The sequence below is a fragment of the Rutilus rutilus genome, assembly GCF_951802725.1.
Source record: "Rutilus rutilus genome assembly, chromosome: 17".
NCBI lineage: Eukaryota > Metazoa > Chordata > Actinopteri > Cypriniformes > Leuciscidae > Rutilus > Rutilus rutilus.
In genome coordinates, this window is record NC_140230.1 from 32,351,351 (window position 1) to 32,365,647 (window position 14,297).

Genomic DNA, 14,297 nt, shown 5'->3' on the forward strand with positions numbered 1-14,297 from the left:
GCAGTTTACAAGCACAGCGATGCCTGATTTTCAGAGTCCTGTCACTTTGGTTGGTCTAGTTCAGGGGTATTCAATTAAAGTTCCAAGAGGTCCGGTCTCTTTATCTTTTGTCTTACATATTTACCCGAGTGGGTTTTAAACTCCAGTATTACTGGGTTTTCGTGCTCTTAGTGATTTCTGATAACATGTATGTGAGATGATGATGCACTTGAAATATTCACTTAAATACTTACCTGTATCAGTTTATGTTGAATAAACTCCTGCGTTTGAGTCCATCTCTATCTCTCTTGTGTTTACGTCTGTGTTACAATCATTCACTCACCCTCAAGTTGTTCTAAACCTGGATTCTTCAAAATATCTTCTTTTGTATTCAGCAGAAGAAAGAAATTCATACAGGTTTAATAATTTAACTAATTATTATTATTGAACCTGTATGAATGTCTTTCTTCCGCTGAATACAAAAGAAGATATTTTGAAGAATCCAGCAAGATGCATCAAATTGATTTAAAAAGAAAAAGAAATAAATTGCTTCCCTCAAGTGACATTGTCGCAGCAGTACCCATTAACAGACCTTGTCTTCACCAGGTTTTTTGAGTTACTGCTGCTTTTCTATCAGGTCGAATCAGTCTAGTGATTTCCTCTGATCTCTGACATCAACAAGGAATCTTCGCCCACAGAACTGCCGCTCACTGGACATTTTCTCTAGTTTTCTGATCATTCTCTAGATGGTTGTGAGGGAAAATCCCAGTAGATCAGCAGTTTCTGAAATACTCAGACCAGCCCGTCTGGCACCAACAACCATGCCACTTTCAAAGTCACTTAAATCACCTTTCTTCCCCATTCTGATTCTCAGTTTGAACTTCAGCAGATCATCTTGACCGTGTCTACATGCCTAAATGCACTGCCATGCATGATTGATTAGATATTTGCATTAACAAGCAGTTGAACAGGTGTAAGTGACTGGTGAGTATACATCACTACTAATGATCATGTGAAGATATACAAAATGTTAATTTTCTAGCATGCAAACTGGTATTTTCTGGTATGTCTGAGTTTTGGTACCCATTTTGGTGAAACGTAGAGCCTGTGGTAGTTGAGCCCTGGCCTATAAACAATAGCTGTGCATACATTTTCTATCATGCAAACTTAGTGCATGTAAATGCCAGCAGCCATATCACCCTGTAGCCCACTGAAGCTAAACAGGGCTGAGTCTGGTTAGTACCTGGATGGGAGACCTCCTGAGAAAACCAGGTTGCTGCTGGAAGAGGTGTTAGTGAGGCCAGCAGGGGTGCTCACCCAGTGGTCTGTGTGGGTCCTAACGCCCCACTAAAGTGATGGGGACACTATACTGTCAAAGAGCACTGTCCTTTGGATGAGACGTTACACCGAGGTCCTGACTCTCTGTGGTCATGAAAAATCCCAGGATGTCCTTCAAAAAGGGTGTAACCCTGGCATCCTGGCCAAATTTGCCCAGTGGCCTGTGTCCATCATGGCCTCCTAATCATCTCCATATACTGATTGGCTTCATCACTGTCTCCTCTCCACCAATAAGCTGGTGTGTGATGGGCGTTCTGGCGCAATATGGCTGCCGTCACATCATCCAAGTGGATGCTGCACATTGGTGGTGGTTGAGGAGGTTCCCCCCTTCCATAATGTGAAGTGCTTTGAGGACCCAGAAAAGCGCTATTTAAATATAACAAATTATTATTATTATTATTATTATTAATGAACAAGTGAGAAATTACGTATTGCTGACATTTTCTCAGTTATTACTCAGTGAGAAAAGATTCATCATAGTTTGCACTTGTATAACCGCAACCACTTCTCTTCAGCAGAATGCTAACCACAAAAACGTCAACATAACATCCATTCTTTTAAATGTCAATATTTAAACACACATAAAATAGCGCTTAATTTCAACATGATCTCCTGATCAAGTCCTGTGCAAAGCATTCTGGGAACTATAGAAATCCACAGCCCAGTTTCAGTCAATGCAACAAAAATGATTAATGTAGTCCCACCACAAATGGGTTAAGCTAACTTTATATTTTACCAATTACATTTCATGTGATGTAATAAAATTGAAGCAAATGACAGTTGCTTTAGCTCATTTTAATGAACTCAGATCAAACATAAAAAATATTTTTTTTTGGTAACACTTTACAATAAGGTTCGATTACTTGACCACATTAGTTAGCATGAACTAAAAATGAAATGCACTTATGCAGCATTTATTAATCTTTGTTAATGTTTGGTTTAGTTTTATTTAGAGTTTGACAATATTGAAGGACAAAACCCTGAAATGTATCAAACAGAACACATACTCAAGACAACCTTATATACCAAATATAAATAAATGAAATAAAAATAAACCAACCAACCAAGTAGAGTAAAACAGATGCACAAAAAAAAAAAAAAAAAAAAACTGGAATAAATCATGCTTTGTTCAAAAAAAAAACATGTACATTATTTATAAAACAGTTTAAGAGCACGTCAAATAAAAGAAAGTTCATGTCTTTTTGATTTACGCCTGGGCACAACTCCCTACGCTGCCGTAGTAGGTAAGTAGGTCTTGAAGCCACAGACAGGAAACAATGCAGTGGTGATGAACTCTCCTTGAGTAGTTTTGTAAAAGTACGTATAGTGGCCTCGTCGCGCCTCTCACTCAGTGATGGGAGAGTAGAAGTTGGAACACTTATTATCCGACAGCAACGTTTTTGGACCCTCTCTAACTCATCAGAGAGACCTTTAGGTAGTCCACCCCATACTGGGCTAGCGTACTCAAGAACTGGCCGTATAAATGTCAGATATACTTTCATTAAAACATCACAAGGGAGACCCGCGTTTTTAGCAACACAGAGATAGTGTATTCTAGGACGCACCTTCGAAATCGGGCGTCCCACAACAGATCAGAAGAAATTGGAACTCCAAGCAGTTTAAAGGTGGAAACTCTGCTAATTGCATGTCCTGATATTACAGGAGAGGAAGGGCAGGGAATGTTTTCATCTTTCCTTGTGCTAATGACCATGTCCACTGTCTTACCTCTGTTCATTGCCAATGAAAATTCATGTCCCCAATCCGCCACTGAATCCAAGGCCTTCTGAGTTAACCCTGGTAGGGATCCCATTCAAAATTCAGTGATTGTTAAATCATCAGCATATTTTACCGGAATTACTGAATGAGGCAGAAAGGAATCCAAGCTGTTTATGGCGATGACAAAAAGCAGAGGGGATAGAAGTCCCCCCTGAGGAACACCAGCTGTAATTGGATAGGAGTTAGACACACAGGAGCCCCACTTCACCTTTTGCTCTCTGTTACTCAGATAGCTCCTTGCACTGAGCCAGAGCGGTCGTCTGACATTCATGTCAGATGAAGCATAAAGAAGTTGACAATGATCAATTGTGTCAAAAGCTTGAGTAAAATCAACAAAAACAGCATGGATGTCTGGTGTTAAGTGCGTCATGCCAGTATTGCAAAATCTGAATCAGAGCAGTGTCAGTTGATCTGTTCACCATGAAGCCATGTTGTGATGGTTGAATTTTAGCAACTGTATCCTCCAGAATGGCATCTCTGAGGATTCTTTCATGCACTTTTCCAACACAGCTGAGTAATGAAATCTGCTGATAATCTACTGGAAAACTGGGCTTTGTTTTTTTGGGAACAGCCTTGACCACAGCCTCCTTCCATTGTTTTGGGAAAATATTATTTTGCATGCACGTGTTAAAAATATCACATAGCACCGGTGCCAGTTCCTCGTGAAAGGTCTTTAATATCCAAGGAGGAATGTCGTCAGGACCAGCCGCCTTTGCTGCCTTCACTTTGCGGAGTCTAACCTTAACTTGTCCAATACTCAAAAGAGGTATACTACAACTGGATAACTTGTAACCGTTTTCTCGTGAAATATGACTCGCATAATCCCACACAGAAGCAAAGTGCTTTGCCAAGTTGTCACACACTCATATTGCATGATGTTATGATCCTGAGACACCACATCACTCTTATCTCCTTCCATCCCCATTAAAGCCTTCACAGACTTAAACCATTGTTTAGGCTTGGTGTTTTGCATCTCGACCTCATGTTTATAATATTGTTTCTTTGCATTCTTAATTATTTTGGCAATAATTGTTTTTAGTTTACTGTAAGATGTTTTATTGCCAGAACAAAAGGCACGCTGTCTTTCTTTTATCCAATCTTTAATTTGTATGGTCATCCAAGGTTTATCATTATTTGTGATAGAAACTTTCTTAAATGGAATTGTTTTATCTAAGATAGACTTGATCGTGGAAGTGAAGACACTAACCTTAGACTCAGGGTCCGTAGCCTTATGAATGTGAGAAAAATCAGAAGGCCCAATTGCCTATTTGTTTCAGGAATACGTTTTCTACAAAAAATGTGCTTGACAGGCTTGGTGGGCCAATTTCCAGCATTTAGCAGGATAGTCTCATGGTCAGAGGAGCCAACAGGAGGCAAATGCTCTGGTGACTCATACATGGAGGAAATGTTATTAAAGATTGAGTCTAATTGACTGGTCTTTCTTGTTGCTCCAGCCACTATCTGTTTCAGACTATGTCTGCTGCAGATGGTTTCAGACTTATTTGTATCACCATGTATGACAATTGCGGCCTGTTGGTAGTTGCATTCAATATTCCTAAGGCAACAAGTATGTCAGGTTGTGCCGTTGTTGGAGAATGCGGAGGAAAATACAGCACAGCAGCGATAATACAACTTAACCCTCGAGGAAGACGACTGGGACGTAACCAGACCCACAATGCTTCATGTTTGTCTTCTTCTAGGTGAGTCAATCGAATCTGAGTGATGTTTTCATCGACATACAAAGCGACTCCTCCTCCCCCACTGCCCTCACGATCCCGCCGATGTATATCCAGGTAGAGTTACAGTTGAGTCTGGGATATCAACATTTAGCCAGGTCTAAGTTATTACTCACAGCTATACTGTACAGCTCATCACACTTGTAGCGTAAGGAGCGCACATTGGAAAGTAGAAAACCAGGCATGGTTGGCATTGATTTATGTTGGTTTGTCTTAATGTAAATTAGGTTCTTAGGATGGTAGCAGCAGTCAGAAGTAAACAGACTTAACTCAGTCAGCTTGCTCTTAACATCCACTGTAGTCCCACAGAAAGAAGGACGATTTCCAACAATTGTACTGTTACGACCCCTCTAAGATTTGTCTAGGAGCAAGAGGGGTAACACTAAAAATATGGCAAAATCAGTAAGAATAATAGGAGGCGGCAAGAAACAATGCAAAAACGCAAACTGCCAATGAAAGTGATTTATTATACAACAAAGAAAAGAAACCATTAAACTATAAAGTAGATTGACAAAAGTATAAATTATGAAAGCCACAACCAGTATGTACAAATTTACAATAAAGAGGAAAATAAACCAGAGAAAAGAAAAACTAAACAAATCAACCCAAAAGAAAGGAGACTCTAGTGACGCCAAAGAAAAGAAAGAAACAAAAACAAACAATTCTACCTCATTTAAACCTCTAACCTAACTAAAGAAAAGAAAAGAAAGTAATGAAATCTTCAGCGTCAAACGCCGTAAACTTCCCTACTCTCAGCTACCAAAACAAAACATACAATGGGTGGCGTTAACCTCTTACCTGGGGTTTCTATACACAGAGTTACCTAAATGTTGCACAATGGAAGTCGTACGACATCTTCCCTATCCTCCTTCCTCTTGGTAAAGAGTAAACATCAGAGAGCGTAAGCTCAGCAAATATCAAAAGAGCAACGCCATCCAAGTAAAAGAAAATCAAACAAAATAGTAAATCAAAAGGTAACAACAAAACAACAGATGTTGGCATAAGCAAATAACAAATAAAGCAAGTCAAAAAGCGAGTCAAAAACCAAGTACAATGACAGCAAAAACAGAACACAAAAAGGCAGTCCATTCACTCCTTTCCAGCTTCCTTTTATCTGCCAGCGGGAACGTTACTGGCAGCGGATAGGCCGACGTCACATCTCTTAATGATGATTGACAGCCTCGTGAGCCAATCGGCAGTCAAGGAAGACGGCCTAAGAAATTGACAGGGAAAAGGAGAGAGAGCAGGAGAGAAAACAAACACAGGCACTCCCACAAGACACCTATGAACGTAACACTCCCACCCTTAAGAACAAACTCGTTTGTAAAAAAAAAAAAAAAAACACACAACAACTAGACTCTCGAAAGAGCATCAGCCAAGACATTCTCCGAACCCTTCTTATGTCTGATCTCGAGGTTGTAGTTCTGGACAATAAGAGCCCAACGCATCAACCGCTGATTGTGATTATACATTCGAGTTAAAAACACGAGAGGATTGTGATCTGTATATACCACAATCGGAAGACTACTAGAACCAAGATAAACCTCAAAGTGTTGTAATGAGAGTAACAAAGCAAGAGCTTCTTTTTCAATAGTTGAATAATTCAGCTGATGTTTATTAAACTTACGAGAGTAATAACTAATAGGATGTTCTATTCCATTGGCATCCTCCTGGATAAGAACCCCCCCAGCACCCATGGCGCTTGCATCAACCTCCAACTTAAAATGCTGAGCCCAGTCAGGTGCCATTAAAACAGGTGCATTGCACATCAGAGTTTTAACTGAATCAAAAGCATGTTGACTCTCAACTGACCACTCATAAGATTTAGATGGACTAAGCAGTGATGTAAGGGGACTCACAACGGTCGAGAAATTCTTACAGAAACCACGATAATAGCCTGCCATTCCCAAAAACCTCCTCAACTCTCTGCGCGTGGTAGGAATTGGGAATCCGGCTATGGCAGTTACCTTGGCCTCTACTGGTCGCACTTGGCCTTGACCAACCTCCTTACCAAGGTAAGTAACAGTTGCTTTGCCAAATTCACATTTTGCTAAATTAAGTGTCAAATTTGCTTTAGCAAGTCGCTCAAACACTGTTCTCAACAGGCTAATGTGTTCTGTCCAACTCAATGAATACAACACCAGATCATCAAGGTACGCGTTACAATTTGGTACATCATGTAAAACGATGTTAACGAGGCGCTGGAAAGTCGCTGGGGCATTTCTAAGCCCGAAAGCCATTGCCGTATATTGGAGGAAATTATCTGGAGTGACAAAGGCTGAAATCTCTGAAGCTTTTGAGGTGAGTGGAACTTGCCAATATCCTTTTAGCATATCAAGCTTTGTAACAAAACGTGCAGAACCGATGTTATCTATACAATCCTCCATCCGAGGTAACGGGTAACTGTCTGGCACAGTCACAGCATTTACCTTACGGTAATCTGTACAAAATCTAAATGTGCCATCAGATTTTGGAACAAGTAGGCATGGAGAACTCCACGGACTGCAACTGGACTTGGCCAAACCATTTTCCAACAGATACTCTACCTCCTGACTCATAACAGATCTTTTCATTGAGTTTACACGGTAAGCATGTTGTTTAATAGGACGAGCTCCGTCCACATCGATATCATGTTTCAGAACATTTGTTTGTGTAGGAACATCACCAAACAGACATTTAAAATCAGAAAGTAATCTTACAATGTCTATCCTCTGACCCACAGTCAAATGATTAAGATGTGAGTGAAGATCTTCTAAAATCTCGGAATTTGCCAACCTGACACCCTGCTGAAAAGCATGGCGATGCACCACACCATCCGTGTCCACCTCCACGATACCAGGAGATGACTTCCAGTCCATGGCTATCGCAACAGAAGAGACAGCGGGCCCTGCCGTCTGTTCCGCAACACTCGCCGTTGACGACTCTCTAGTATGATAAGCTTTTAACATGTTTAGATGACAAACACGGGTTTTTCGTTTTCGATCAGGTGTATACAACATATAATCAGTTTCACTCATTCTCTTTTTCACAACATAGGGACCAAAGAAACGAGCAGACAAAGATGATCCTGGGACAGGTAACAACACAAGCACTTCGTCACCAGGTTGGAAAGATCGCGCTACGGATTGTTTATCATATGTACTCTTCATATCTTTCTGAGCATTTGCAAGCCCTTCTCTAGCTAGCGACCAAGCAGTATGAAGACGATCTCGAAACTGGCTCACATAATCCAGTACATTAGTGTCTGTATTCGAATTAGGTGCTAAAATTCGTTCTTTAAGAACTTTCAACGGGCCTCTAACTTGGTGTCCGAACACAAGTTCGGCTGGACTAAAACCAAGAGATTCTTGAATGGTCTCCCTAACAGCAAACAGAACTAAGGGAACTCCCTCATCCCAATCGTTAACAGTGTCCTGGCAATATTTCTTAAGCATCGACTTAAAGGCCTGTTCACACCGGGACGAATTTCGCGCGCGATATTCGCCGACGTTTAACGCCTCGTGACTAAACAAAGGGCGCCAATGTGAGTGTGCACACCGACGCGAAAAACGCCACGCGTAAAAGCGTCATTTTTAAAAAAACGCCTCGGGTTCGTTTTTTTGGTTTGACGCGCCGCGTCAAAAACTATCCGACCAATGAGATTGGCGCTTTTGCTCACGTGTCTGGAGCTTCTGAAGTTACAGTAAAACACAACTTGGGGGCGCTCAAACACAAAACGGTCTTGCCGAGCACACATACAGGCGAAGAAGATAGCGTCTACACTGCTGGGAAGAAATAAGACGAGGAAGATGCAAGGCAAGATGAATGTAGAGCTGCTGGCCTCGTTGGTGTCGGAACATAAAGAACTAACGTTATATGACAAACGCGACTACAAAAATCTTGATAAAAGAGAACTGTTATGGAGTGGTATTGCAGAGTAAATGGGCCTTGATGGTGAGTTTCATTTTACTTCATTGTCTTTCATGTACATAGGCTTGTAACTTTTTCCCACGAACGTTTGACAATCGCGCCATCTAATGTCAGGGAATGAATTTACATGTTCACTCGGCTCATCGTCAGCGAAAATCGTTTGGGTGTGAACACAAAAAACGCGTTGAAAAACGCTGGCGAATAACGCGCGCCGATATTCGTCCCGGTGTGTACGGCCCTTAAGGGTTTGGTGAAAACGCTCAAGTGCGCCCTGGCTCTGCGGATGGTACGCACTTGAGACTCGATGAGAAATTGCTAGTGATTCAAGTACTTGTTTAAAAAGTTTAGATAGAAAATTCGTACCTTGATCGGTTTGCACTACTTTCGGAAGTCCAAACGTGGAAAAGAATTTTACCAATGCCTTGCTGACTACAGGTGCAGTGATTTTTCGTAGAGGAATCGCCTCTGGAAATCTGGTGGCCACACACATGATAGTTAACAAAAACTGGTTACCAGACTTAGTTTTCGGTAGCGGACCGACACAGTCAACCATCACATGTTCAAACGGTTCTCCAATCGCAGGTATAGGAATCAAAGGAGCTGGCGGAATGCTCTGGTTTGGCTTTCCAACGATCTGACAGGTATGGCAAGTACGACAATAATGAGCAACATCTTTTTTTAGACCTGGCCAAAAGAAATGACTTAAAATTCTATTATATGTCTTGGTAACTCCCAAATGACCAGCAAGCTGGTGATCATGGGCTAAGAACAAAACATGTTGACGATAGGAAATCGGAACCACAATTTGATAAACCACATTCCAATCTGAATTCTCGTCAGCATGAGAACACCACTTCCTCATCAGTAAGTCCTCATCAATGAAGTAAGCAAACTTCTTATCCTTAATGACATCAAAAGAAACAGCAGACTTAAAAACAGTGACCAGTGTTTTATCCTCTTTCTGTGCAGCAATAATTTTCTCACGTGACACAGGTACTTTAAGTAACTCTGCATCAGACTCAACTACACCTTTGTTTTCTATTTTTGAACAATTTTTCTTTTCAAGACTCACATCCAGTAATGTGTCACCAGACAACAGTGGAAACATGAACGAGTTAGATAGATCAACTACATCACCTACTCTGCGCGACTGGGCGCGTGTGACGGCGCAGGCTGGAAAAACATCAAGGTAAGTTTCAGACAATCCTTCTAACTCGCAGAACCCATTTGGTTCCTCAACGACTTCAATAACAGGCATTACCTTCCCACCTGCCAGGTCATTTCCAAGGATAAAATCAACACCCTTCACAGGGAGTGAAGGACACACAGCAACTCTAACAAAACCAGTACACAGTTCGCTCTGTAGATGCACCTGATGCAGCGGGAATTTCACACAACCCATTTCAATTCCCTGCACGATCACACTAGAACCACAGGAAGTATTATCAGACAACTGTATTTTACCTGCCAAAATAAAAGATTGCATGGCACCAGTGTCCCTGAGTATTCTTATTTCTTCCTGGTCCTCCATTCTTCCAGACAGAGATATTAACCCTTTTGACACAAAGGGCCGATAACTCTCATCAATTCTCTCCTCAGTATTCATCGTAGCCGCAGATTTAAAAGCCTTCACAAACCCCACGCCCTTTGGTTGTGGCTGCTGCTTGCGCTTCAACGCCAAACAATCAGCAATCACATGCCCTTTCTTGTGACAGTAAAAACACTCACGCTCCTCTTTATTACGAGGTGGGCTAAATCTTGTACGTGACATTTGAGGTTGCGAGCTGTCAATCTGTAACTTTTCAGGACGTGCAGAGGCAAATACATTCTTGTGGGTTAAAACAAACTCATCTGAGAGTACAGCTGCGTGTGATAGGGTAGTTACCTTCTGTTCATTAAGATACACTACAATGCGGTCAGATAAACATCCTTTAAACTCCTCTAGCAACATCAACTCCCTTAAAGAGTCAAGATCACTCACTTTACTGGCGGTACACCATTTATCAAACAACACTCCTTTCTCCCTAGCAAATTCCACATGTGTTTGTGTAGGACTCTTTCTGTGTTTTCTAAATCGTTGCCTGTAAGCCTCTGGAACCAACTCATATGCTCGCAGGATAGCAGACTTCACAGACTCATATTTCAGACTCTCTTCTAGTGATAACGTAGCACAAACCTCTTGCGCTTTCCCAAATAATCTACATTGCAAAAGCAAAGACCAAACCTCCTTAGGCCAATGAAGAGAAGTGGCGATACGTTCAAACGCACTGAAATAAGAATCTATTTCTGTTTCTCTAAATTGAGGAACGAGTGCAATGTGTTTACTCACGTCAAAGGCATATGGGGTTAAACCAACGTGCGGCGGAGGAGAAGAAGCTGGAGCGATGTTCAACTGTCCAGCTGAGCTGGTAGCAACTCTTGATGCACCCAGCTCAAGCTCCCTCAGTTTCACCTGCTTCTCCGCCTCGATTTCCAACTTGCGCACCTCCAACTGCAAGTTCAGATCAGCTTGGCGCGCCTGGGCTCTCTCTTGCGCTTCATAATGCAAACGGGCAAGGCGGACTTTCAGTCGCATGCCTTCCCGTGAATCAACAGAACTGGGTGTAAACGGCTCAAACGGTGGTAAGCCGGCCTTGGCTTCGGCCTCCGCCTCCGCGTCAGCAACAGCTCCGCCACTCCGCTTGTCCTCCTCCCCAGACCAGAATTGCGCCAGAGCCCCATCATCCACGTTAACATCCATGCCAATGTCAACAGCCCCTACGTTTGACGTAGGCAACACCTGCAACTCATTCAAACGCAAGATCAGAATTCGTTTTATTTCTTTTTTAAGAGCCTGTTTACTTACCACAATCTGAAAATGGTCTGCGATCTGCAACAAGTCCTGCTTCCTACACAAATTAATCTGCTCTACAGATGGACTGATAACAAAATCTTGCAAGTTAAACATTTCCATCATGAGTAACAAACCGATGAGCATCACACTACCACACTGCATAAGTAAGTCCTATAATGTCATAATACAACAACCAATGCAATGTCTCTTTCTTGCCACCAACACACCCACAAAAATTACCATATCTATATATATTTTATTGGGGATTAATTTGATCCCGGACGAGCCCCCATTTAATGTTACGACCCCTCTAAGATTTGTCTAGGAGCAAGAGGGGTAACACTAAAAATATGGCAAAATCAGTAAGAATAATAGGAGGCGGCAAGAAACAATGCAAAAACGCAAACTGCCAATGAAAGTGATTTATTATACAACAAAGAAAAGAAACCATTAAACTATAAAGTAGATTGACAAAAGTATAAATTATGAAAGCCACAACCAGTATGTACAAATTTACAATAAAGAGGAAAATAAACCAGAGAAAAGAAAAACTAAACAAATCAACCCAAAAGAAAGGAGACTCTAGTGACGCCAAAGAAAAGAAAGAAACAAAAACAAACAATTCTACCTCATTTAAACCTCTAACCTAACTAAAGAAAAGAAAAGAAAGTAATGAAATCTTCAGCGTCAAACGCCGTAAACTTCCCTACTCTCAGCTACCAAAACAAAACATACAATGGGTGGCGTTAACCTCTTACCTGGGGTTTCTATACACAGAGTTACCTAAATGTTGCACAATGGAAGTCGTACGACATCTTCCCTATCCTCCTTCCTCTTGGTAAAGAGTAAACATCAGAGAGCGTAAGCTCAGCAAATATCAAAAGAGCAACGCCATCCAAGTAAAAGAAAATCAAACAAAATAGTAAATCAAAAGGTAACAACAAAACAACAGATGTTGGCATAAGCAAATAACAAATAAAGCAAGTCAAAAAGCGAGTCAAAAACCAAGTACAATGACAGCAAAAACAGAACACAAAAAGGCAGTCCATTCACTCCTTTCCAGCTTCCTTTTATCTGCCAGCGGGAACGTTACTGGCAGCGGATAGGCCGACGTCACATCTCTTAATGATGATTGACAGCCTCGTGAGCCAATCGGCAGTCAAGGAAGACGGCCTAAGAAATTGACAGGGAAAAGGAGAGAGAGCAGGAGAGAAAACAAACACAGGCACTCCCACAAGACACCTATGAACGTAACATGTACATATTGTGCAAATGTAATTTTTCCCAGCTTTCTTACCCCTTGGGCGAGATCTAAGTCGTAGAATCCCATTTTGCTGCAGGATGGTTTTAACTTCAGGGGCCAAAGGGGATGCATATCTTTTCAGACTTATTAAAAAATTTAAATTCTTCTTAAAACCGAGTTGTGTCATTATTGACTTGGGGAAAGACAGACACAGTTACTTGAAAGGTTGCAGTGGAGAATTTTCATCTATCCAGCTGTAGTCGAGTAGGCCACAATTATCCTAGAATCCATCAAATATCTCCTCAGAGTAATTCCATCCAAATGTCCTGATACCCAATTTAGGAATAAAATCACACCATTAGGTGATCCGTTCGTGCATTTCTAGACTATGTTAAGTTAACATTGTTTAAAAAGCTAAAAAAGGCAAGTTTCTGAGCAGCTCAAAACTCATGCGGCTGCCCTTAAAAGCGCCACCTAGTGATCCATAGCCCCACTACTTACATTAGTTAATGCACTGTGAAGTAACATGAACTAACAATGAACAGCTGTATTTTTAAAACAAATACTGTAACAAATGTATTGCTCATTGTTAGTTCATGTTAGTTATATATTAAAGCAGCACTAGGTAACTTTTCAACCTTCATAATATATTTCCAAGACTCTTGTGATGGTACATCGACTTACAATAGGTTGAATGACATGTCTGCCATAGCCTGACGGGGTCTGTATCGTTTTTAATCGTACTTTTAAACTTCGGGGTTCGGGTAGTAACCCCCGCGCACACAAAAGAACTACAAAATTCGACTGCTTTACGGCATAGGCTACCTCACTTCCCCCAACACGTCCTCACATGCTGTTGGACTTGTAAGTATATTGCTTATATTGTATATCACTCGGACAAGCTTTCACTCGTTGGTGTGAGCTAAAAAGCACCTGGCGTTCTTGTTGATGGATTAGTAGACATCTTCGGAGGCTAGCTGTGCTTGTTCGATGTCCGACGATTTGTAACGCGTTGTGTTTATTCCCCAATCGAACTCGTGTAACTGTCTGTCACACGTTCTACCGTCCACAGCATTACTTGATAGACAAAAATAGGACAAGAATGAGCATCAAATAGAAACAACCAGCTTACGGGGTGTTCGAGGCACACATACAATACAGACTGCCGACAGTTAAACAGGGCGCGCGCAGCTCTTAAAGGGGCCACACCTTATTTCCACTCGTTACAGCTTCCATCCGACTGAACAGGGACCGGTATACAGGGGGGAGGGGATCAGGCCGTGAGTGAAGAGACTGCTCTGCGTGAGTGGTATTTACGACAGTAACGTTAAATACAAGTAGTCCACAGCGACTCTAGGGGTCGTTGTTTGACCAAAACGGAAATCTTACCTAGTGGGGCTTTAACTAATGTTAACTAATGAACCTTATTGTAAAGATTTACCTTTTTTTTTTTTTTTTGTGGTGTGTCATTTGTTTTGGGACA

General features: G+C 41.5%; 1 long non-coding RNA gene across 1 annotated transcript; it reads left to right on the forward strand.

Moving 5' to 3' along the window:
- The first annotated feature begins 7,275 nt into the window (after positions 1-7,275).
- LOC311276032 lies at positions 7,276-8,240 on the forward strand. Its single transcript, XR_014625027.1, has 3 exons — positions 7,276-7,414; positions 7,552-7,757; positions 7,866-8,240. It is a non-coding gene; the product is annotated as an uncharacterized lncRNA (long non-coding RNA).
- The last annotated feature ends 6,057 nt before the right edge of the window (positions 8,241-14,297 follow it).